The sequence below is a fragment of the Strix aluco genome, chromosome W (assembly GCF_031877795.1).
Source record: "Strix aluco isolate bStrAlu1 chromosome W, bStrAlu1.hap1, whole genome shotgun sequence".
NCBI classification, from domain to species: Eukaryota; Metazoa; Chordata; class Aves; order Strigiformes; family Strigidae; genus Strix; species Strix aluco.
Genome location: NC_133970.1, coordinates 48,850,803 through 48,877,064, shown reverse-complemented (window position 1 = coordinate 48,877,064; position 26,262 = coordinate 48,850,803). Strand labels below are relative to the sequence as shown.

Sequence of the window (26,262 nt, the reverse complement as noted above, 5' to 3'; positions counted from 1 at the left end):
AGTAGATAATGTTTGGTATAAATGTAGTGCTCAATAGGGTATCTGTTTGCACATCACATTCATATAGAATTGGTTAGGGGACTCCATGGCAAAAGTGTTATTGACTGAAAGTTGCTTAGTGTACTAAGCTGGTGGTGTAAGAAAACAGTGTTATGACTTGTCCTCAGTGGAGTTCGTTTAGAGTCTGTGGTCCTAGGTATAGAGCACCATGCTTGGAACATCAAAGCTAAGGGAAGGCTTGCACATATGTTACATACATTAAAGGTAGCATGTTAGCCAAGGTTTGAGAAATAGAAGGTCATGGAAGCAAATTCCTCCACTCAGCTTTCCTGTAGGAGTGTAATGAATTATTGGCTGTCTGCTTTGTTTTCTTGTTTTGTTTTTGTCCTTCCTGCTCCGAAGCAAAAAGGAAAATCTTCTAGGGAAAATGTTACATAAAGATCAAATGTTTGATATGTCATCTTTTCAGTAGATTCTCCCTATGGAATAACCTGATCTGCTGAAGGGTCTGACATTTACTCCACATAGAGGAATTACAAATCTAACCTTTTTCAAACAAGTAACGAGTTGATGGAAAAGCTATTCTTACAGATATGAAAATAGTAGGTTGTATCCCTATGTGAGCATGCAAATGTTGATGGTGACAGTTGATATAGGTAGTTAGATGCAAATTCTTTGGAAAATGAAGATTTAGAAACATTGCTATTCTACCTTTGTCAACTTTCAAGTAAAACAACATGTCAGACAACGCTTCACATCAGAATGAAAACATTAAAGGTAATATATTAGTTTATGTAGTAAATAGTCCATAAATAACTTATTTTTTATTTTTTTCACATTTAAAAAGTGCAATATCTGTGGTAACCTATTAAATTGCTACTTTAGTGTTGTGGGTAACTTGTGAACAGTTGTGGCTATGGCTACTCATGTGGCAGACTCTGGTCCAGTTCTGGACAGAAATACTTTTTTGTCAGGGTGGGGGCTTGTCAAAGCTTCACACATGATTTTGCTGTAATCCTTATAGTTCTTCTCATCTCTTGGGGAGCAGCTGCAGTGTGCCACTGCAGTTTTCAACTGTGAAGGTGGCATGCAGAGCCTGCTGTATAGCACAGTTGGCACACTGTCTCCTGCTGAGTAAATATCAGTAAAAATTAGTGGGCCTAAATAACACTGCCTGGGATACTAAGCAATTCTACTGAGTTTAAGATTGTAAGGGGACATGTGATACAGAGAGAAACGTGACTGCTCTAATGACAAGATAGGTGTGGGGTTTTTTTAAGGATTTTTTTTTGTTGTGAAAAAGATTACTGAAATACAGCCTTCATTTCTAAATAAGAATACAGTGTTCATGTATTGGGAGTAAAACCTTTTAAATGTCAAGTTTTGAGAGCGATGATGCTGATTTAGGAGGGTTTTCTGCCTGTGTAAGAAAAATGGAAAAAGTGAATATTGTTATACTGGAATTGGTAATATTTTTATTGGGATAATTTTGCTTTTTCTGCAGCTCCTCCTTGTTAGTTACCAGTTCTTCTTAAGATAATTGTTTCTATGATGCTTAGATTTCAATATGGGCATTTGGCTTATTACTCTGTTTAGTTTCACCTGTACTTCCCCTGAAGGTAATACAGGAGCATAATATTTCAACACTAAATTGCACCTTCCACCTTTAAAAATACATTGTGACTTTGCATGATTGAGAAATAATGCTAAACAGACCCCTTCATTTGGTCTAAATGAAACCAAACTGAAGTATACTTATGTTGGAGAACATCAACATTGTGACTAGCTTCCCTAGGGTAGTTTAAGTTGAAAAGTAGATTTGTTCTTTCTGTATCCAGAACTAATTTGTAGATACTTGATACTAAGCAATCATTATACATAGGAATGAGGAGTGATGATTAAGCAGAATCTGAGGACAATATGAACTATCTTGGCTGCTGTGGCTATCATGGAAGTTGTAATAATGTCAGAAGGTAACCAAGCCTCTGGAGCTTCTTGTGTTCAAAGGCTGAATCTTGTTAGGTAAGATAGTGTATACTCTCCTCCCCTCTATCTGCTTCAGTAGATAATGAATGGGGTGGCCATACTCTTCTGTCCTATTTTTTGGTATGGCCAAGAAAATGTTAGATAACAAGTCTTTTACACAATTTTGTTGATTAAAGAAGGTGGAGGAATTCTTTGTGCTTTCCTCTGTTCTGTATCTGTCCAATGATTAAGCACAGTCTAGACCCTAAAGATGAATTAAGATAGTAAGGACAACTTCTGTCCATATAACAGCAAAGCTACCAGAAAGAAGGTAAGTGATTCCAAAATGCACAACTTTTTTCATAGTTTCTCAACTGTAAAATATCCAATATTATGTACCCTTGAATCTTTTGTAAATAGAACTATGGTTTCTCAACCTTTTGTTTCATGCTTTTGTATAATTGAATTCTGCAAGCATAAAGCTATGTTATATATGCAAAGTAAAACAACTGTTAAAAGCAAATGTTCTTTCTGATTCTCTTATTTAGATGCACATTGTGAGAATAACTGGAAGAAACTGTAAATCAGTATCCTCAGAGTGATCAGTTCAGAATTCACTTGGGCCGTGAGCTCCTTTTCCAAACACAAAAGTCTTCTAAGCACACTGAATTCTCCAAGTTTGTATAGCTCAACGTGTACAGTACTGTGCTTCATGCCTTGTAGACCCTGTCATGAAGTTGGCTGGGGTGGAATGAACAGAGATACGTAAACATGGTCCAGGTAGTGAATTATCTGACTATTCTGGATTATCACGCACTTCCAGTGGAGGAGACTGCAGCTATTTGAGTAGAATTTCCTTTCTAGGAACAGCTAGGAAGGAAATACTTGTTTTAAGTGTTGAGCTTTGTGTTCTCTTGAACTTAAAATTGCACTTCTGAAGTAGATGCTCAGGGTATAGTTGTCTTCCTGTGAGCTCTTAGTGCTCAGTGGCTACCTTGTGTCAGTTGTCTGAGGTTAGCTTTAGGAGTAAAGGAGCTCTGAAGTGGCTTGAAGTCTTACTAAAAGTTACAAATACTTGAAATAAAACATTTCTAATACAACTTTAATTTGGACTGGATGGTATCTCCTCCTGAAGTGGTGTCATGACCCGGAACGGTTCTGTGATCCCCTCAGGCTAGATTAAGGTGAAACGACACCAAACGACTGGTTAAAATGTTTTACTTGTGGTAGAAAGCAATTTAAACTTGGAAAAGGGTAATAAGCAATGTGGTCTCTTATAAATCTATAAGAAAGAAAAGAAAAAGAAAGGAGAGGAGAGGGTCAAAGCAATCCAGATCAGCACCCCTGGATCCAGATCTGTCTCAGGTGGTGGGTGCACACCCAGCAAAGTTTCTGTCGCCTTTTAAGCTCATCTTATCAGCTGATTAGCATACTAGACGAGGAGGGGCAGGGATTCCACAAACTCATTCCCATGAGAGACGAGGAAAAGGTGGAGCAGGGGTTCTGCGCATGCGTTGGGGGGAATGGGGTGCACCACCCCTTGTCCAATTGAGTCGGTGGTTGTACTCACCCTGCCCACCTTTGGTTTTTCCTCTGTTCCCACAGATTTTTGCTGACTTCATACTTCTTGAGCAGTCATCCCACTCTTGGGGCAGAAATGCTCACCTCTTATCAGTTCTTGTCACCTCTTTGGGCTTACACAGTGGAGCCAGTGATTAGCAGTCCTTGTGCTTGAGGGGAAACATTTGGTTTCACTCGGTCCAGTTTCCCCCCTTTGAGGCTTATCTAAGGAGCTTGTCAGTACAACTGTAAGGGAGTGGGGGGGCATCCTTCCGTACACTCCTGCTTCCTTGGGGGACATTCCTTAGACTAATCACAAAGGCCACAGCTGGTCCTTGAGGTTTTCTGTGTCGATGAATGTTTGAGGCATTACTTCCTTCAGTTCCTTACAAGTGGCCAGGGGTTTATTCTTGGTGGGGAAAGCTACAATGTTAATAACTGAATTCAAAATATTTGAAGTTATGTTAGTTTTTTAAAGGTAGCTGCAGAAGGATGGTTAAAAACCAGTATCTGTCTTGGTGTCTGAAGTACTGTGCTTTGAGTTTTACTGCTGCCTTTGGAGCCTTCTCATCAGGTTTCAGCTCTAGTTGGCATGGGAAGTTCCTGTAGCACCTGCACGTGGGGGGCATTGTCTTCCCAGATGGTTCTGGAAGAAAAGTTTCATGTTCTTCCATAGTCCTCTGTCCCCTAGTGTGGGGTCTAAGTTTAGTACAGTTGCAGAAATTACTTTTTCAGCCTTCCTTGCCTTCCTTGTCCTTGGAGATTTTCAGTACATATTTTCTAAAACTTCCAAAGCTTCCTAAGAAGGAGAGGAGAGGGCATAGATGCTTTGAGCTGCATCAATACATCAGAACAAATGTCTGAAATGCAGTGCCAGATGTCTGTGAGTGTCAGTCATAGGTTCAGTCATCCAAAATTACTATGGATGTCATTTTAAGTGTTTGGATGGTGGAAAGTGTTTCCAGGCTTGTCTGGAATACTTCTGGTAGGCTGTAAAGGAACTTTTTGAGAACTGCTGCTTTTTCCCCCATGTGTGACTAGTCATTCTGGAATTAATCTCCTTGAGGGGAGAAATGATAGTTTAGAAGAACCCAATTGTCAGCAGTTTGATCAAATTACTGCAGGTCATCTGTTTTTACTTACAGGTAACCCTGATGATAGGATGGAGGCTTATATTTGAAACTAGATATTAGGGAACTCATATTTAAATAATGATGCTAACGTAAATTATAGTGTTTTTCTTCCTCTGGGGAAATGCTATGCTTAATAATTGTATGTGCTTATACATGCCTGTGGTTAAAACAAAGAAAAAGCTTGGTTGCAGAAGCATTTACAAGGTTGAGGAGGACTGTATTTTCAGTAAAAGTAGACTGAAAAGTATGACAGTCTAAATCTTTCATAACTTAAATGCTCTGTACTTACTTTCCATGCTTATGCTACAGAGTATTACATGCAGGTGTTGAATTTACTTAGTTTCCCCTTTGGACACACTTTGGCAGGTGTACCTGAGTGAGGAGATGGATGTGCAGACAGCTGTTCATGTGCACTGATAGCCTGCTGCTGGTACATTTGCTTGCTGTGGCAAATTAGTTTGTGGCAACCTGGACTGTCAGCTTGGTGGTTAGCTCCTTTTAGGAGAACACTGTAATTTTGGGTTACTTCTGGTCACATAATCATATGTGATGTTAACCTGGGAGCTGCAGGTCATTTAAATTCTGAGGTGCTTTATAATTTTTTGGGGGTTGGCAATAAAGTTTATCACTAAGGAAGAAAATTCAAAAGTTCATGTCTTTCTGATACAGCTATCCAGCCTCTATACCATTTATTTCAGTTGTGCTTTAGTAAACTTATACAGGATGATTTATTCTAAGTTATTGAGATTGTTCATGAATTCTTTAGTAGATCTCTTTTTAGGGAGGAGTTACAGGCAGAAGGAATCGAGTGAAGAATGCTAGAAAATAATATTTGGAACAAACCTAGAATTTTACTTTAAGGTCACTTTTGTTGGTTCACATATGGGTGTTGGAAAACTATTACAAACAAGGTAAAAATTAAGTTAAGGACTCAACTCTAAGTACGAAGAGGAGAAAAAGATGGTTAAACCTGTGAGTTTCCATCCTTTCTGGTAATATGACAGGAAGGGGAAATCAACTGGAACTCTGAATTTGGCAAGCTGTTTGGCTCTGATTCTGATGGATAAGATCAGAAATGTTAATATGGGAGAAACTGGAGCTTTACTATTTTACTGTACTATTGTTTAACTATAGTGCATCTTATTTATGTCTTTTCTTTTAGGATACTTTCTTCTGAATGATGTTTTGTAGGAGAGGGAGCTTTCTGTGGCTTTTAGAAAATCCTGTTCTTCCTGTGCATTATTCTTAATCTAGACTTTAATGCTTTGGGTCCAGTACCAGAACTTTCATCTAAATAAGTAAACAATACAAGTACTAGAAAAGCAAGATAGACTTAAAATAGATTTTAATAGACTCAGATGGGAGTAATTTACTCTTCCATTTGTATTTATCTGGGTGAGTTCCTCTATTTTTCAAGGAGCATTTATTTTGTCTTGCTTTACTGAAGTAAAGCAGAAGTGCTGAGGATCATGGCATTACTGTGTACTTTTTGCAGTGCTGCTCCTACTAGAGAAAAGCAGTGGAGCAGGCAGACTTTTCTGTGGGATTTTCCTGAGAAATCTGTGGGAGAGGTGTTGTCAAGACTTCAAATGTCCTGTAGCTTTTCATGACATTAGTGTTACTGAACTGGTTTTGCAGCAGTCTGTGACACCTCAAGGGAAAGATCATGGCCCTGCCGATGGAGCAGGTTAAAATAAAGTGTTATGGGGATGGGAGAGAAATAAGTCTTTTTCTCATCCTCTTTTTTACTTCTTTCTTCCCTATGCATAGAACAACTGGTCAAGAACCAACAAATTGTTTCTTAAACCTTTTAAAATGGTGCTCTCCTTTCATCTGTCCCAGATGGATTGAGTCCCTGCCTGTTTCCACTGAATTCAAATATATATTTGCTCATTTTAGGTTCATGGATCACCCATCATTCCATTTGTGTTAAATCTTGACAAAGTTTTAAATTTCAGCTTCAGAATATGAAATATCCATAGAGGAATAACTTTCACTCAAAATCAGAATGTTACTCATTTTCCCCAAACTTATATTAACTTGTTTTTAATCTTTTAAATGTCTGAAGGGAAGTACCCACTGGACAATTAAAATTATTTGAAATCAAAGTTATGAAATTTTCTGAAATTCCTACCTTGTGCTATTTGGTTCAGTTTTCCTATTCTGAGAAAGAGGCTGACATGTTAATAGCAAATCAGTAGGGCACTGTCCCACATTTTACTTCAATAGTGTCGAAGTAGTATTGTAAGTTTTATTTTTTTTTTCCTTCCTCCTGCTAGAAAGCACAGGATGTCAGAAGTTAAGTAACACTTTAAGCCAAGTTATTAAATCAACTTTTAATTCAGTTTTGAGGCTATAATTTACACTGTGATGGGAAGGAAGAATCTTAGTTCTCCTTAAGCCTCCTGTCATAGTGAATTATCTATGTTGATAACAGCACTTTAAAAAAAACTGTGCTTCAGTATAACTGTCTAAATTCCAAATATTTTTTTTTTTATTGTAAACAGTAAGCTATCATTCTTCCTCATCTAAAGAGGCAACAATATTTTGGAAACCATTCAAGAATATCCTTCTGTTAATTTTGTTGTAACAGTTGCTTATCTGATCTCCAAAATGCCTGATGTAGTAAAATAAAAATAACATCTCTCTTTTTCTTTAATCATCAGTTGTTGGCATAGAGAAACACAACACTAAATGAAGAGAAAAATAATTTAGTGCAAAAAATATTGGCTTATATGCTTCATTACTGTGTTGGGAGTGAAAGGAGATATAAGTTGGCAAAAATCAAATGTGTGTTGTGAGAGCAAAGCTGAGTAAATAGAGGACAATAATAATGGTGCTTAGCCACATGGGAGATGTGAAGAGTCTTGTAGTTAGAACCACAGTTCAGGTGAAGATTAATTCTTGTGCATCACAATTGTGAGCTACTAATTGGGATGGGTCTGGAATTATGTATCAGTGGTAAAATGAATGTAGAAGATAAAGTGGAGAAAGGTACAGTTTAGGGATTTCTTTATTTAGCCAGGGCAGTGACTTAAAACCGCTAAGAATAATATTGAGTTAATATGTGTCATAATTACTGTATAAACTAGAGGGAGAAGATGCTTAGAATCTGGAAAATACTGATTATTTTTTTTTAACTTTTGTTCTTTACAAAAGTAGCGGCTACTCCTTATTGTAGCAGTGAAAAAGGTGTATTAAAGGAAAACTTTAAAGCTGAACTAAATAAAAGCTTACTGTTTGTAGTACTGCATTTTATACTAAACAAATGCAAAAGCAAAAAACAAACTAGCTTGTTGAGGTGGGTAGCACTTAAGACAGAAATATTCTATAAGGGAAGTATTCTAAAGTAAAATGGAAGTCCAGTTGTATGCTGTTTCTGTAAGTAGTAACTTTCATTTAGGGCACTGTGTAATATTTTAAGTGTCAAGATGCATCTTTAATTGTGTTTTTTTGTTAGGATTTTTTTTTTTAATCTAAGAAATGGGGAATGAATGCACACATCCATGTGCACTCCCCCCCTTTTTTTTTTTGGTCTTGTCTATGAATGTGTTTCCACTTGGGTTCCTCTCACCACAGACTGAGTTGTGTGTAGCAGTTAGATTTGGTGCAGCAGTTTGATTTGGTGCAGCAGTTTTTATGAGCAGTTTATCCATTTTGCTATTAGCTAGAGGGTTTTGAGTGTGGTTCTTCCTTCTCCTCCCACGGACCCAACCTCTGGTTGCTTTGTTTCTCAATCTTTGTTTTGGGCCTGCTATGTTCTTCTGACCTCTGTTGTTTGATGATCCTAGTTTTAATTAGGAATTCTAGCAATTACTTTTTGGGGTGAGTGCATGTAAAGCAGGGCATCAGGGGCTGTTTTGTTTTAATATATGGACCATGCAGTTTAGAAAACAATAATTAAGTAAATAGGAATCTTCTGATAAGAAATAGTTTCTTTTTTTCCCTTTCTGCTTTAGTTTGTGCTGTACTGTTGTGTTGCAGATTACCTGAATTTATCTGCAGGCAATTAGATGGAAAGTCTAGTTAATAGATGAGAACTTTTCTTGTGTATTGAAATGCTGCATATTTACAGCAGTGCAGCTTGCTTGTTTAAAAACCTTTGGTATCTGCTGCAGATGGCTGCATAATCTAAGGAGTGGTTTCCTGGCTGCATTGTACATGAAATGCCAAACATGTTGAGAGCAATTTTGTTCTGGAATGCCAAAATACATTAAATCTGTTCAGGAAACAACATATGTCAAATGAATAAAAATATCACACTTGTATGAAACAGAATATGGTACTTCTGTTTTTTCAAATCTGTTTTCTTTCTTGAATTAAGAGGTTAAAAAGGACTTCTTGTATTAATTATTGAGGATAGTATCAAACACCAATTGCTGACATACTTCCAGCATTTTCACTACTGTTTGTTTCCTCATACCCTTTTTTCAGCTATAGACTGAAATTGAAACAAGGAGGCTATCAATAGGGGTACTGCATAGGAAAAGGAATATTATGTTTTCCTCCTTGGATATCTAGGCCTGTGCACAGCATACAGGTTTTTGGTGTGGGGCTTGGCTTTGTTTGTTTTGGGTTTTTTCTGGGGTGGTGGTGTGTGGTGGTTTTGGTTTTTGATTTTTTTTTTTGTGTGTGTGTTTGGTTTTTTTTTTTTTTTTTTTTTTTAAGGTTGGCAGCTTATGTGTTTCTTTACATCCTTAAGAGAGTTGTATATAATTGCTTGACACAGCAGATAAAAAACCAGGGTTGTTAAAACAAAAATGAGCAGTGAAGGATGTTGCTTCTGCTCAAACTGTAATTCCAGCAAGTTCTCGAGACAGGAAGTGGGAACAACTAATAGCTCCAAATATTGCAGGATTTTATTATGATAAAGAAACAAGCCCAGGGCGGAGTGTGTTTTGTTGCATATTATTTCCTTGTTTACAAAGAAGGTGGTAGTCAATTTGATTCAACCTAGTTGGAAGGTAAAGATATTAAAAATTGTGTTGACAGAAAAATACATGTTTCTCTAGAAGCTGTAATTCCATCAGATCAGTTTCTAACTAATATTTTTCTATGGAGTCTACTGAGGTTTTTTGTTGCTTGTTGTGGTAGTTTTTGGGGGGGGGGGTGTGGGGGGTGTGTCATTTTTTTGTTGTTGTTTTTCTCCTCTTTTAGAGTTCATTACAGATTTTCTGCTAGCATCTTTCTGTGCTGTTGATAGCTTTGTAGTACCAACCTCTTGGATTTACCCAGTATCTCTTTTGTTACCTCTCCATTAAACAGTTGTCTTGACACTTTTTTTTTTAAGGTACTTTGCAACTTAATTCTACTCTGTGTGATTTTAATTAACCATGATATATAATTGATGTGACTTTTAAAAGCATATTGCCTGTTATGCTTTGTTTTGTCCTTTCTTGTTTCTTCCTGAATGTGTCCCTTTTCTTTAGGCTCTCCAAGACCTTAATAATGTTGATTTGAGAGAAGGCCAGAAGACAGCATCATGGAAGCTTATTTATAAAAAAAAAAAAAAAAAAAGGCTGTTTCCATTTCTTCATATCAGGATTTACTGTTAGGTGTGTTTTTTCAGGTGCATGATGTTGGTGGCTCTTAATTAATCAATTAGTAGGAGGGACAGTAGAAGAGAAATTTGGATTAGAAGCTTGTGTGCACTGCAGAGACTGGTTTTGTCCATACCAATTATTAACTTTATATCCAAACACCTAAAGGTTAACAGGAACTGTTTTATTACATGGACTTCATATGGGAGAAATCATCTTTCTTTTTAAGACTGGAAATAGGGTGCATCCTGCTCTAAGTAATGGGCATCATTTGCTATAAAATCACAGCTTCTGATGCTGTAGGAAGTTTGAGGTACATCTTGTGAATCTTCACTTACTTTGTAAGAGCTCTGGGACAGATGAAAGATGCATCTAGATCAGTGTCCTGTCTCAGCAGTGACCCTGTTTTGTATTTCGGGTATTTTTTTTTTTCTTTTTACAAATTTATTCAGGGTTTCAATTACAAGTTGATATTCCCTGAATATTTTTCTACAAAATATTTAAAACCTTAATATTACAATTAAGCCCCACTGAACAATTAAAACTCTTTACCATGAGCACTTCTTGACAAGACACCTTCTTGTATTGATCAGTTTGGAATTTAAGAGAGTTTTTTTGGTTAAAAGAAAGGGTTAAAAATATTTAAAGTCACCGTGTTGGGGATGCTGGTCTGTGGTGTATACTGTAGTCCCATTCTCTCAGGCCTTTTTTATAAATGTAAAGCATTGCTTTGTAGGCAAGTAATTGACTTCTTGTTGCAAAAATATGCCCAGCACTTGCTGAGCAAGGGTGTCTTCCAGTTAAGAAGACCACATCCTGTAAATATTTCTTTCAGTTCTGAACTCAGTGTAGAACATGAACTGCTGATGTAATACTGTCTAGACCATAACTGTTTACTGACCTGAGTGTCTTTGCTGCTTCTTGGTTGCCTGCAGCATCTGCACAACTGAGATATTTGGCATGGTTAATTATTTTGTTTTTTTAATTGTTCCCCCTGCCCCCTCCCCAAACTTCCTGTTTTCACTGGTTGATTCTTTCAGAAAAAACACCATCAAAACTATGAACCCAAGGCAGGCTAAATTATAAAATGTGACCTCCACGAATGAATTTTGCGATCTGAATGTGCTGTTGTGAGCATTAAACTATGTTTGCATATGTTTTTTGATACTAAGAGAAAAATATCAATAATAATCAAGAAAAGGCAGGTGTAAGTAGGGGAAGGCAGGGCTTGCTCTTTGGTGGTCTCTAGTTTGGATTAAGCGCAATGGGAATTCACTTGCTTTTTGAGTTCCAGTTGCTGGGTTGGAATATTCTTATACTTGATCACAGTAAATCTAAATTTTGTTCTTCATCACTGATTTGTTCCTCAATAATCCTTTCATAAATGTCAAAAGTACAGTTGAAAACTGGAATACTTACCCAGTTATATCTCTTTTGGGGGAGTTATAAAGTGATCATCCCCTGTCTTTCCTGCTTTTTTGCTATTTGCAGGTTGACTTCTAGACTTTGGACCAGTAGGCTGGGAATTTCATGCCTATCTGTAAAATAGTTTGTAATTGCTGTAGTGGTGGGAAATTACTAACTGCAGTAAGAACTGAAATTGGAAGAAGTGGAGAGCTGTTCAGACCTTCATTGCTGGGGGTATCAAGTCCTTTCCACCCTGCCCTCCCCCCCCCCAAGCTACCTTCCAGACTACTTGCTCTTGAGACTTTTGTTCCTAGGGATTTCTGGTGACTTCATATTTTTCATCATCTGGGGGGGATCTCTTGATTGAAACGTGTAGGTCAACAGTGCTTGCATGTGGGATGCTCTACTTTCAAGTTAGACCCCAAGGCTAGTGTGAATGGAGAACTGACAAGTGATGGGCAGTCAGTGTGATTAGTAGACAAGTTCATATGTTATGTATTATCACTGGTACAATGATGCAATTAGAAATGTCTGTCACGGATGATGTGGGTTGATTGTGACATAGTGAAAACTCAGTAAGTGGAGTTATTAAGCAGGTATTCCTTTATTACGGCGCCGGGTGTGTGGGATCTCTCCTCCTAATACACACACACCAGAGTTAAAAGCCCTCAGGCCATATAGGCAGTATACATACATATGCATGAGTTTTCCAAGAAAAGGCCAGAGTATTCAAATGGTTTCCCAGAAATCGTTTACATAGTTCCTGCCCCAACCGCGCATGCTCTGTAAAATGTAGTGGTGGTCATGGGTGTTCTCTGGTGGTCGTTTGATGAAGGCTCGAAGTCTTCCTTGCTGGTAAACTTCTGAACTTTGGTAGTTTCTGCTGAGCTGTGTGCTTCGGGTGGTCAGAATCCCATTGTCTCTAGGCAGGCTGTATCTCCCTTATCTTTGAGGACCTGCTGTTTTCATCAGTTCTCTGCAGCTAGGTGGGCAAAAGGCTCAGAGTCTTAAAGGTACAGATTAGTTATTAACTTTTTCCCCTCATCAATTGACAAGTACTGATAAATATTTCATGTAGCACATAGAGGAAATAGTGATTGATGGAAGATAATTTCTTTTCTTAGGGTACAAGGATGGAAACAGAGCTCAGCAGAATATATTAAGTCCCAAATTATTTTGAATGTTATATTCAAGAAGATAATTAATTTGTTTTTCTTTCAAATTGTGTAGTACAAGGATTGACCTATGCAGGATCTGGAGACAGTGAGTTTCCGAAAGGTGACCTTCTGCATAATTGAGAGGAACTACTGTAATGATACTAAATTCTCTGGGACTGAAATTTTACCTTGTGAAACCCAGATAATGCAGTGCGGAGTCTCATGTTCCCATTGTCCCCCCCGCCATGATTCAAAATATACTAGGATTTGTTTAAAAAAAAAGCTTTCACAGTCTGGTTAAGAATTAAAAAATGAAGTGTTTGTTGACCTTGCAAATGAGTGTGAAATAACTGTACATTTCTTCATGTTCCCCTGATTTGCAGAAAAGAGACTCTACAACTCGGAGAGAGTTCTAAAGCAGGTATGTTTTACTCCGGCCGGGGTGCAAGGGGATTTCTCCACAAAGCTTGCACGCCAACAGCACATTTTACCAAAAACTTATTGAGTGTGGATATACATATTCACTGGATTACATAACACAAACATCCATATGCATGAGTGAGGCTGGGTTAGCTCTAGAGGCTGGGGGCAGCAGTTTATGTTCTCTTTGCACCTGTGCATTGCCTCCTGGGGGGTGTCTTCAGGGGTCTGTTGGAGGAAGGCTCACAGTCCTCCTCACCTTGTACTTTGCCCCGGAGCATGCGCAGATTCTCTTGGCCAATTTCTTGAATAACAAGAGTGTTTTTCAGCTGGTTTCTTCATTCTCTCTTATCTAAGAGAACCAATGGAACTTCTACTGTCTGTATATGGCTATCTTTACCAAGACCCAACTAGTTAGAGCACATCTGTTTCCCAAGGACAAAAACATGATATTTTGCTGAACACTGCAGTTCTTGGTAGATTTCCACAGTAAACTGCTTTGTTTTGATGGACACAGTAGTCCTTGGTAAAATTCCACAGAACAGTCTGGGCAAGCAGGATTCTTAGCAATATTCAGAAATCATTATAAGTTGCTATAAGTAAATAAGTTGCAAAGCAGGTGATCATTTCCTTGTATCACCCCTCATGTGTCCACTTAATTTGTGATATTTGTGTCTATCTGTAATAAGAATCTAGAGCCTGGTAAATTGGAATTGACTCTGAACCTAAAGGTGTGTGTGTTTTTGTTTTGGGTTTTTTGCATAAATTCATGTTTGTATTCCTCCTTCCCCCTCCAAGTATGTATTTGATTAAAATATGAACTGCATTCACTTTTTCTGTTTTTTAGTTATCTTCCTTCTCAGTTTTTCTCACTTAAAATGTGAAGTAAATTTTCTACATTTTTTTTTTTTTTTTATACTGTAGATAGTCTTATTGATTTTGGGAAAGAGTCAGAGACTTCTAAGAAACTGGAGTTATTTTCAGTGCTTCAGTCATGTCTTAATGCTGGGCATGAAACAAATTCACTCAACAGTCAGAATGCAATCGAACTGTTCAGCAGGAATTCTTTATTAGCAGCGCTGGGGTCACCCTGGGGATTCTCTACCATAAGGGCTCCCCCGAAATAGCAAGGGACATCAGGTTACACTAACAAATATGTATGATTTGTGTTTGATTTCCTGGAAAGGGGTGTCTTATGATAATGAGTTCCCGGAATTCATTTGCATAATCCGAGCATGTGTAGTGAAAATAGGGTGAGGGGTTTCGGTGGTCGAGGGGAGAAGTAAATAGTCTTCTTCAGTGTTCACTAGCTGACCTTCTTTCCAGAGCGTGTGCTGTGAAGTAAAATCCAGTAAAGTCCAGGTGTCTTCTTCCTAACTCCGTGAGCTCACCCTCCCTAGATGGTATCTCTGGGTCCTTTGGTTCAGTTGCCCCTTATCTCAGTTTGCCCAAGCACCCACTGAAGGCCGCTACCAGTGAGTTCTAGAGGGAGCGGTTTACTTTTGTCTAGACAGACAAAGAGGCCGAGGGAGAACAGTTGAGGAGCCCTTGGGAAACAACCACGAGCCAAACTTTCCTGCGTCACAGTTTAGTCTGAATCGGAAATTCATTGGTATGAGCACTTTCAGGCAGAAAAGATTAATGGAAGATAACTATAGGTATTTCCACATTTTTTTCTGCTGTGTGATTAGAATACAAGTTGGACAGTGCTTTTTAAATATATGTGTATATATTTATATATCTTGCAGTAAGAGGAGAAAATGGATATTTTAAGATCCAAAAAACAGAAATTACTGCCTTGGCTAAGATCATACATTTTCTGGTATCAGTTCTGATTCTTGAATATGAACTGTGAGTCTTGCATGCTGAAATTATAGCCAGTAGTGAAGCTGAGTTTAGTGATATTAACATATGCTGCTGAGGAGGGTCTCCTTCCTCCCTTCCCCTTGAGTCATTCACCTGGAAAAGAGACTAGGGTCCAATGTCAAATTTATGTGTTTAGGCTGTGTTTAAAAAAAAAAAAAAAAAAACACAAACAAAAAACAACCAGAAAAACCCTCAGAAAAGCCACAGAACAAAAACCCCCCCCACAGTTTACTCAATGGCAAGTACCTAAGCTTATAAAGTACCTGCAAGTTGATGCCCTCTCCTGTCATCTCTTAGCTTCCAGTAAACTGAATTTCTGTATAACCAAATTATTTGTTAACGCTTTGAAGGATAGTAGTCAAATATGTTTAAGCACTACTTATTGGTTTTGGTGGTGGTTTGGTTTTTTTTTTTTGAGTGGAATAAATGTGTCAAAACAACTTCTGGTAATAAGGGCTAAATAACTTAGGTGTGTGTTATCTGTAGTTATATGCATCCTTTTTTTGCCCCACTTAATGAAAAAAATCAGTTACACAAAGTATTTAGTTGCTTTCAGAAAGTAACTGCAGAGAACATTTGTTTGTTCTGTTCATATCCAATTGCATTAATGTAGCTGCTAAATTATCAATTTTGTATGTGCACTCCTAGTAATTGCATTCATGAATTTATAAGTTCATGTTTTTATCTTATTTTTCCCTTATTTTGAATGATTAATTCAGCTAAACTATGCTTAAAACAAATCTAAATATCCTTTTTTTCTTTTGTCATGTTAGATGAAGAAAATGGAAAGAGGAGAATCATGTAGTAGTAACTGAATTTTCTTTTTGTTCCTTGTGAAAGCAAAATGATAGTTTTTAATACAAGATCTACTGATGCAGTAGAACTAACATATCTCAAATAGTCTTTTTGACCCTATTAAAACTTGATTAATGGAACATTTCTAATGAATTTTGCTGCTTTAAGTGATCATTTTGATTGCTCATTGCTATCAGTAATTTCACCTGTATTGTTAAGATAGCAGTGTGATGATGCTTCTTGGCTTTGTGTGGAATATGTAATGAGAGTAGTGTCCATTACAATGTTCCATCTGGCATCTTCCTCCAGTAGGACTAGTCAAAGTGATAGATGAACTTAAATTATAATACAATATTGCTACTAATTCAAGCATGGGCTGTAGGATATGTTCTTTCAAAGTCTGCAGTGTTTGATAGCAGTACTAACCCCACCTTCTTTTTTGTAATAGCTAAACAAAACTTCATATAGCTAGGCAGACCCTGATGTTGTAGAGCTATTGAAGAAAGGAACAACAGTAATAGAGGACCAGAAACAGAGTACAATGAAAACATTTTCTTTTTTTTTAAATTCACAACTTTTTTTTTTGAAATACAGTGATTGTCACAAGTGTTAGGTGGAATAAAATCCAAGTTGATTATTCTCATACTTGGCTTTGCAGCCACAAAAATACTTGTTCTCTGTCAGGTATTGTCTGTAAGAGATTATTTTGTGCATTGAACAGTGCAAATTTTACCTAGTTCTAAAAAGTCCTGGTTGTTTATAACCCTTCTGAAATGAGTTTGTAACTCAAATGTAATGTGGGTGCTTTTTCATACAGTGACCTGCCCATCAGGAGTTTGAGTTGGAATTGGTTCTTGATGTTAATTAGGCATCATGTGTTTTTAATTAACAAAAAATTTAAAAACAGTATGGGATAATGAAAAAGCCAGAAGTAAGCTGTAGCCTTACTTTGACTTAATTTCTAAATTATGTTGTGGGAAAAACTTAAATTAGGGGAAGAAGTGCCAGAGCAAAAGATCTTAATTCTAAAGATGTGCAAAAATGCTTATTTTCCTACTCCTTCTCCCCAACCCCTAACTTCTGGGATCTATCTCAACACTGAGCAGTTGTAGCATGTATGCCAGGGTAGTCAATTTTTTATTAAAGAGAAAAATCTTGAATTTCTGACTTAGTAATGAGAAGGTGCTTAATGGTCATGGGAAGTCACAGACTGGTTTGGGTTGGAAGGGACCTTAAAGACCATCTAGTTCCAACCCCCCTGCCATGGGCAGGGACACCTTTCACTAGCCCAGGTTGCCCAAAGCCCCGTCCAACCTGGCCTTGAACCCTTCCAGGGAGGGGGCAGCCACAGCTTCTCTGGGCAACCTGTGCCAGGGCCTCCCCACCCTCACAGGGAAGAATTTCTTCCATAGATCTAATCTAAATCTCCCCTCTTTCAGTTTAAAACTGTTCCCCCTCATCCTATCCCTCCCCCTGATCGAGAGTCCATCCGTCCCCCCCCCTTTCCTGTAGCCCTTTTCAGTCCTGGAAGGCCGCTCTAAGGTCTCCCCGGAGCCTTCTCTTCTCCAGCTGAACCCCCCAACTCTCTCAGCCTGTCCTCACAGGGGGGTGCTCCAGCCCCCTGAGCATCTTCGTGGCCTCCTCTGGACCTGTGTATCTGCAGTTTTTACATGTTCATATGGCTCTGCGTGCACACTTGTGTATAGGCAATCTGACTTCCATTGCTTCTGGTATAATCTTCTGCATTACTTAGTTTGAATGCTACGTAATGTATGCAAGGCAGTGACCCATTTTATGGTACTGTATTCAGGTGGCTCTTGTGCAAAAATAAAAGCAGTTTCAAACAAATAATTCTGCCCTGGGTAAGCTAACTTAGATGCTTTTATCCTATCCACCAAAAGGTTAATATGATTGGGATTTTTGTTTGCAGTTGAAAGCATGTACTGTTTTAAGTTTGTATTCTTGTTAATTTACATAAATTTAGTTGTTAGTGGTATGTTTTTGGGGGATGCTGAGACTGAAGGGTTTTTTATTTAAACTTCTTTTTAATCCCCTAATTCAGTAGCAGATGCACTCCCTTTCTCAAATATGTTCTCCCAGAGGTGCTACCACCGTTGCTGATTGGCTCAGCCTTGGCCAGCATTGGGTCCTCTTGGAGATGGCTGGCACTGGCCTTATCTGATATAGTGATAGCTTCTAGGAATGTCTCACAGAAGCCATGCCCCCCCCACCTTGCTATGCAAATCCAATACATGGGGAAAGTTTTTTAATAAAACGGGTTAGTAAAGATGAAAGGCAAGAATGTACTGTATACTGAGGAGCAGGGGGGTTTTTTTGAGAGGAAAATCTTGATTATATTTATTAAAAGTACTTGATATACTGTATGAGAACTTCAGAACTATTGTTTCTATAGATTCTTGGTTACAGAGAATTGGATAAAGTGCCATTTTTCTCTATCGAACTTTTGAGACTTCTTTCACAGTTCTCTGACTAGTGAGTGGTACTGTGAAGTAATCATCACAAGATTTTATCATGTGGATAGGCTGAGACTTTTAATAAGCTTTTACTGTCCTATTTACTGTTAAGCTAACAGTAACAAATCGGGGAGTTCAAGCAACAGTGCACAGCTTGGATTTAGAGAGAGTTCTTTCCTTTATTATGCTCTTCATATTGTTCAATAACATTCCCTAATATGCATAAGAAAATAGGCTGATACACCTATTTGTTGAGAATTTTATGTTGAATTAGTCTTGTTTTATAATCCTAATTTCCTTGTGGATCTGCTTGTTTTGGCATTGAAATGCTTGTGTTAAGTCTGATTAAGATAACTCAAATGGAATGGTTAATCTACAGTTTATTTCTTGTTACTTTGCAGTAGTTTGCTCTTATTTTATGTCTAGTCCTTTGTTCACTCCTAACTGTTGGTTCATTGGCAGACTTGATTAATGAGCATTTATTAGGGGAAGAAAATCTCTACCAGCTAAAAAAAACAGGATTAGGAAGCAAATGTTGGCTTTGCAGTATGCTTGTGGCTGCCAGCAGATCTTGAATAGTTGAACTGTAAAGCATGTTATGATAAAGTATTTACTATAGGTATCATAAGAAACCTAGTAAGCATTTTTGATGTTTTGTGATCCTCTTTGATAGAGGCTTCTTAATACCAGTTGAGTATGTGTTCTCCAGCTTCTCAAAGTTGTTATAATGAAGGTTTATGGAAAAGATGCCATAATTTGTCATGCTGCTAAATCCACAATTAGCACACTGCTAAATGCTTAGGTCCAGCACAAAGGTAACGTATTAATGTGTCACCAAAACGGGATAAAAGAACTTTTCGACACCAATGGGATGTAGATAAGCAGACACTCCTTTATTAAACGGCCGGGTGTGCAGGGGAGTCCTCTCACCAACAATGCACACCTAACTCGTGTAATGTGCTGATTATATAGGGTACAGTCATACATATTAATCAAGTTCTCATACATAAACATGTTAACTCCCATAACTCATTTTCATATTCCCACCCCTTTCCGGTCACGCGCACTTGAGTCCTGAAATGAGTTGGGGGCTGCTTTTGCGACCACCACGGACTGCTGACCTAAAAGAAAGACCCTCCAATGCCCTTGACCCAAGGACTTTGGCTCACACTGCAATTTTAACATGCTTCGAGGCCCTTCCACAATGTAACTTTTAAAACACCTGGTCTACAGGGCTATAAATCGTCCTCACCAAACAGTCTAACAATGGTATCTCATCATGAGTCTTGTTCTTTGTATAGAAATCTGGTTAATGATTATCACTAGTCTACATAGCCTCAGCCTGGGCCTTTACAAAGAACTTTGTAGCAGCATAACTGTTTGTATGGTTACTCTAAATCATTCCTTATTTAAATCCAAATCATCAAAAATCATTAAAATCAGCTCAAATTAATAACAAATCAGTAACATTTCCCCCCTTTGAAAGCTTTGAAAATCATTTCAATACTTTCATATCAAAGCCTATTACATTCCTGTCTCACTGTATGCTGGTGGGAGTCTTGGGATTTCTCTTATGATCATGCGATTGAATGCAATTTTGCTGGTAATTAGCTTTTTTTTTTTTTTAAAGTAGGAATAAATCAATGTTATGATCAAGAAAACAACCAGCAGGTTAAATAACATGCCAATTAATGACCTTATCCATGAACTTAAATTCCAACTCAATCCACTAAAAATTTTGTCTATCCAATCTTCTGACATATCTTCTTAGACTTTCTCAGTATCTCCTTCAATTTTTCCTAGTAATTCTAGGTCATGTTGCACATCTTGTGTCACATTTGGGATATGTATGCAGCAGTGATCTACTCTATCTTTGAGGTATCCACAAACTCCATGCTCTTTAAGCAGGAGCATGTCTAGTGCCATTCTGTTTTGCAAAGTCATCCTTGAGGTTGCCTGCAATTGAAAATTTAATTCCTTGAATCCTTTCTTTGTGACATTAGCCAGTTTTTCTACCTGTCCAGTTAGTTGATACAACCATTCCCTGTTTCTATATGATGCTGTGGGATTCAAAAGGGATTCTAGAGCCCAACCAATTTTTATTCCTGTCAAGGGTTCATTCTATGTGTTATCTATCTCTGGTCTTTTAACCCGTTTTAATTTTAATTTTTCTAAGGATCCTTTAAAGGAAGATTTTTTTTTTTTTTTCTTCCCAAATTGGGCACAACGTTGGCATATCTAAAGTAATCTGGTTTTGTTTTGTTTTGTTTTTTTTTCCATCCAAGGGCAGATGCATTGTCCAGGTTCCATCACTCATTGCCCAAACTAAACGTCCTGGACTCTGAATTGCAGATCTTCTACAGCTAAATATTGTTCCTCTTCTGGGTATATATGTTTTGGTTAAAATAAGACCATTTTTTTTTAAGTTCTCGGCAAAGACACCTATGTCTTAAGGCAGCAGCCAAAGCAGGAATTCTCTGAATTATTAGGTCTACATTGCTGTACTTATGTACTTCCTCACATTTCCACCAAGACACTAAATTTTCCTTTCCTCTCAGTGTGCTTCCTTTATCATTTACTGATGGAAAGGCTGCAAAAACTGTCCCATCCCAAGTAAAACACCAAGGAGTTCTAGCCATATACTGAAACTGAGAGAATATAGTCATGGGCCATATAGAATCCTATTGCACCTCCTACTCTTGTGTAGTCTGATTGGTTTGGTCACACTTCCATTCCGTGATGTTTATACTTACATTGTTTCCAATTTGTTCATCATAAGAACACCACTCAACAGTTTAATATCTTCCTGTTTTTGTGAAAACACAATTTAACAATTTTTCATAATCTGCTTTATTTCCTGGGGACTTCTATTGTTTCTTGATAATTTTTACTTGTTCATACTACTGAACAACACGTTTTTTGTTTGCAATGAGTACTCTCATTTTTGTGTCTTAAATTGGTCAAATTAATTTTTAAAATTCCCCATGGAACAGATTCATCTACTGCTCTTGGTATTGGTAAACAAGCAGTAATTTGTGTTATGTTCAGCAAATTCCTTAATTAATCCGAACATCAAATTTTCATTCGGTGTTTCCTTTGGGAGGTATGTTAGCTGTTCTGTTTCTACATGCTTTCTGTTCTTCACCTTCAAGTCTAACATTTCCTCATAATTCTCAGTCGCATTTTTGTCTTTTGATTGTTACCGCAAACCAGAATTCCACTAGCATCAGTTTCCAGGTTAAAATCAAATCTAAAACAATTTCTGATTAATATATAAAGTTAGACATATTTTAGAGTCAATTTTGAAGTTCCCGGATCCCTACTGAAGATCTTCCAGGAAGGGGACACCTTCTTCACTCAAGTATAGTGTATCCACGCATCTGATTCTGCAATTTTGATAGCTGTGAAAGTAGTCAGCAGTATTTGAAAGGGTCCTTTCTAGCATTCTTGTAAGGGTTCAGAAGTCCATGTCTTCACATAAACGTAGTCTCCAGGTTGAAGGTCATGTACTGGATTTTCCAGGGATAGAGGTCAGTTCCACACTACTGCATTTCGGATTGCAGTCAGGGTTTTTCCTAAGGAGAGTAAATTATATACATCTTGTTTCCTTTTTGCATGCGCATTTGGATTTGGTTCCGGAGACTCATATGGTTTCCTATATAGTAATTCATAAGGACTAACTGATGTGCCACTTTCTGGTTATACCCTGATTCACGACAATGCCAATAGAAGTGTCTGAGGCCACTTTAAATTAGTTTCTTGACATATTTTGCTAATTTGCCATTTTAGGGTCTGATTCATTCTTTCTACCTTTCTGCTGGATTGTGGCCTCCATGGTGTATGTAAATCCCAAGCAATTCCCAGAGTTTTACAGACACTTTGTACTACTTCAGCAACAAAGTGTGGGCCTCTATCTGAAGAGATCCCAGTAGGGACTCCAGATCTTGGGATTATTTCTCATAGTAACCATTTCACCACTTTCTTTGCCTGAGTGGTATGACAGGGAAAAGCTTCTGGCCATCCTGTAGAAGTATCAACCCCCGCCAGAATGTATCGATACCCATTTTGTCTAGGCAACTCTGAAAAGTGTACTTGCCAATAGTCTCCTGGTTCTGTTCCAGATTTGAGTTTACCCATTTGAACCCTTTTCTTCACTACTGGATTATTTTTCAAGCACACTTTGCATTTTGCAGTTATCGTTTTGGCAATTCCTGGCATCTTAACTGATACTACTTGTCTTTGTAAAAGGGTTACCAAAGCCTCTTACACCCCAATGACATTGCTGATGTTTTACCTGAATTATTTCTCTTATTAGAAGAGGTGGTACTATTACTTGTCCATTAGATGTCACCCACCATCCAGCTAAATTTTTCCTAGCATTCATTAATTGCCCCAATTTATCATCTTCTTCTGAATATTTAGGTTTCTCCCTTGGGAGAACTACACTTTTGGTTGGAATCAATGCCATTTGTAATGTTATTTCTTTTGCTACTTTTGTGGCAGCCCTATCTGCTAAGTTATTTCCTCCAATTTCTTTTGTATTCCCAACCTGATGTGCTTTACAGTGCATGATTGCCACCTGAGTTGGTTTCTGAACTGCTTGCAATAATTGCAAAATTTCATCCTGATGTTTAATATTTGATCTCTGGGAGGACAATAATCCTCGTTCTTTCCACAAGACTCCATAGACATGTACTACCCCAAAAGCATACTGTGAGTCAGTCCAGATATTTACTTTCTTCTTTTCACTTAATTCAAGAGCTTGGGTTAAATCAATGAGTTCTGCCTTTTGAGCTGAAGTGGTGCCAGACAACGCATTTGCCTCTATGATGGAGTTGTCTGTTGTTACGGCATATCCAGAGTATCGAACTCCATGTTCCACAAAGCTGCTGCTGTCTGTGTATAACTGCCAGTCGGGATCTTCCAGAGGTGTGTCCTTCAAATCCTCTTGACTGGAGTACACATGTTCAGTGGTAGTCAGGCAGTCATGCTCCAGCTGCCCTTCTTCCTGTGTAGAACTTAGAAAAACTCCAGGGTTTACCAGGTTAATTGTTTTTAAAACCACATCATCTTGTTCAGACAGGACCACCTGGTACTTCATCATTCTGCTCGGGGACAACCAATGTCCCCATGAGTCCTTCCCACAGGTTGCAGCTCTTCCTGAACTGCTTCAGTGTGGGGCCCTCCTGTGGGGTGCAGCCCCCCCAACGACAGACCACCCAAGCATGGGGTCCCCTCAGAGTCCCGGCCTTCTCTGGGTGCAGCCCCCTGCTCCGGCATGGGGCCCTCCCCGGGCTGCAGGTGGGCATCTGCTCCCCCGGTGACCTCCATGGGTGCAGGGGCACAGCCTGTCCTCTCCCCACGGGCTGGGGGGGGTCTCTGCTCTGGCGCACCTTCCCCCCTCCTCCTTCCTTCCACTGACCTCAGTGCTCACACAGATGTTCTCCTCACAACTCCTCCCAGGTTCCCCTTCTTAAATACGGTACCGCAGAGGCGCAGCCACCGTCGCTAATTGGCTCGGCCTTGCCCAGAGGTGGGTCCAAATCGGAGCCGGGGGAGCTTCGAGCAGCTTCTGACAGGGGCCACTGCTGTAGCCCCCTCCTCTGCTACCAAAACCCCGCCACACACAAAAACCCAACACATATTGACAAGTTGTGGCATGAAGTGCCTGCTCAAATGTATCTCAGGTGGTTCAGCTATGGAGGTTAATCCAGTCAGCACAAGATGACTTTTTAATTTTGGTAATGTATGTTGGGGACGTGTCATTCCATCAGCCTGGTGTTCCCTGTAGTGCATAAGAGGTATGGACAAACTATCTTGATAGGTGAAATGGTTTTAGGCCCATGGGCACTCAACACTAAAATATTTTAGATTGATCTGCTGAATGTTACTTTAGTTTGTCACTTAAAATGTGCATACTGCTGATGGAGTCTGTCTAAAACAAGATTAGGTTATTGGAGGGTTGGCTTGTGTGATAAGTTTCCTGGTTGTCACATGGCCAGAATTGGATAGTCTAAGGAAAACAGTGTTCATCCTGAATGCATCTAGGCAAATTTGTTTGATTCTTTGCAAAGGCTAGGTATTAAGAAGCACAGGCATTCTTGGAGCAAACTGCATTGTCCAAGACTTTCAAAGATAACTTTCAAGAGGAAGTTTGCTTGTATAAATTAGTTAAGACTTAATTCTCTGTCACTCATGGACCTAATTGACTATGTCCTTCTTTTATTTATTTTTTTTCATGGATTTTTTTCTTAATGATGTAATTGTATCCATTATAATATGAAAGTATGTTTTCCTGCTAATTGGAAGAAAGGATGATGAGGCAGAAATGCCTACCTGTCACATCCTGCTCAGATGACGGAGACGAGTGACTCAGATTTGTAAATCCCTAACGGAGTGGACAACGGTGAGACAAGTCTCCAAGTCCAAACATTTATTAACTACCCACAATGTACTAATTGAACACACGATAATTGGCTAAGTATATAGCGAGTTGTGGCAAGCAATACAATATGCCTTGCATTGCTTAATGGGAAACGGGAAGGAGGGAGATAGAGAGAATAGAGGAATAGAGATCACCAGTCTGGGTTTCTGCATCGATCCCGCCAGCGAGGGTTCCAGGAGGCATCTGCCTTTTTCACTTCACTGCACTCTCCAGGCCTCCCCCTTTGCCCCCCCTCAATTTATACCCACTTTCCTTGGGTCCGTCCCCCAGGTCGACCCACATACCTACATATCCCATGTATGGGGAGGGCTCAGGAGTTTCATGGGATGATGTAATTAGCATGATCATGTCAGCCTTCATTAGCATACTGAGGGGTGTTAACTTTAATATGCATTTTGTGGATAATGAAGCAAAGGTCATTCACCGGACAGATGGCCCTTGAAGTTTTGGCCAGGTGCCCCAGAGCAGAGCCGTCCTGTCTCCACAGGGCTCCCTCCTCCAGCTGCATCTTGTGTTATTGGGGCAGCCTTATCAGCTTCGACCTCCACACCATCCACCCTGGGACTCAGAGTTTTGTCTTGTGAGTGTTTGAGGCATTCCTTAGCTCAGAGGGCCCCCACTCTCCCCGCTATCCTTTATCTCTTTCTCAGGCTGTTTCTCTCAGTCCTTGTTTCTTGCAGGCCTGGCTTTTCATCTTTCACACTACCTAGTAAAATGCTTTACTTCCAATGATGTCATAAGCAGCCATGGGGGGGGCTGTAATGGATGTGCCATAGGTTGTTGTTCTGCCAAAATATGTTCTTTTATATGAAATCGTACAAGTTTACAAATTTAATTGTACAAATTTATATGAAGTACCGATTTCTTTCAGTATTGTTACAATGTCTGGAGGGCCATACAACAATGGTGTAGACAGCTGCACAGACTGATGTATTCTAAAACTCCCTATCAGTATGAGAAAGATTAGCTATCACTGAACAAGAGTGGAAAATGCAGCTGGTTAGTTTGAAGCTAGTTCAGGCCAAAGAAGCTTTGTACCCAGAAAGCAGGAAGAATGAAGGCTTTGATTTCTAGGGAAAGGGTAGTATGGGAAGAGTTCTGTGTATTTAGGAACATCCAATTGCCATCAAATTGTCATCCTGCAGATTTCACATTCGTAAACATCTTTAGCCAAGACAGATAAACTCTTTGAGTGATTTTTGCACCAAGACAGTTGGAAGACTGTAATGTATAAATGGGCAAAAGGCAGGTGAACTGCATTTCCAGAGGTCCAGGTGATCTTCTGACATTATTCCTGCCAGTGAGGACAAAGGCAGATGATGATAGAAGTGAGCTAGCTGGCTACATAAGCATTGCAGAAGGTATGGGTTTTCCTGTTATGAAACAGTAGTTTGGTTTTAGGGCAAAAAGAGATGACTTTTTTTTTTTTCTGAAGATACTAACTTGAAGTGAATATCAGTTACAGAGGAGAGGCAAATAGAATAGTAAATAAAACGTGCA

At 38.8% G+C, this 26,262-nt stretch overlaps 1 protein-coding gene across 46 annotated transcripts in view; it reads left to right on the top strand.

Moving 5' to 3' along the window:
* LOC141917561 (erbin-like) overlaps window positions 1–26,262 on the top strand; it is a 149,086-nt gene that overhangs the window by 3,078 nt on the left and 119,746 nt on the right. For 22 of the 46 annotated variants that reach the window (XR_012621340.1, XR_012621339.1, XR_012621351.1 and 19 more), the window contains exons 1-2: window positions 12,384–12,618; window positions 13,146–13,183. The exons of 12 other annotated variants lie outside the window; for them this stretch is intronic. The gene's annotated coding sequence lies outside the window, so the exon portion shown is untranslated. Of the gene's footprint in view, window positions 1–12,357; window positions 12,619–13,145; window positions 13,184–14,682; window positions 14,841–26,262 lie in introns of those variants that run through there. 12 more of the 46 variants (XR_012621332.1, XR_012621328.1, XR_012621330.1 and 9 more) reach the window with 6 other exon arrangements.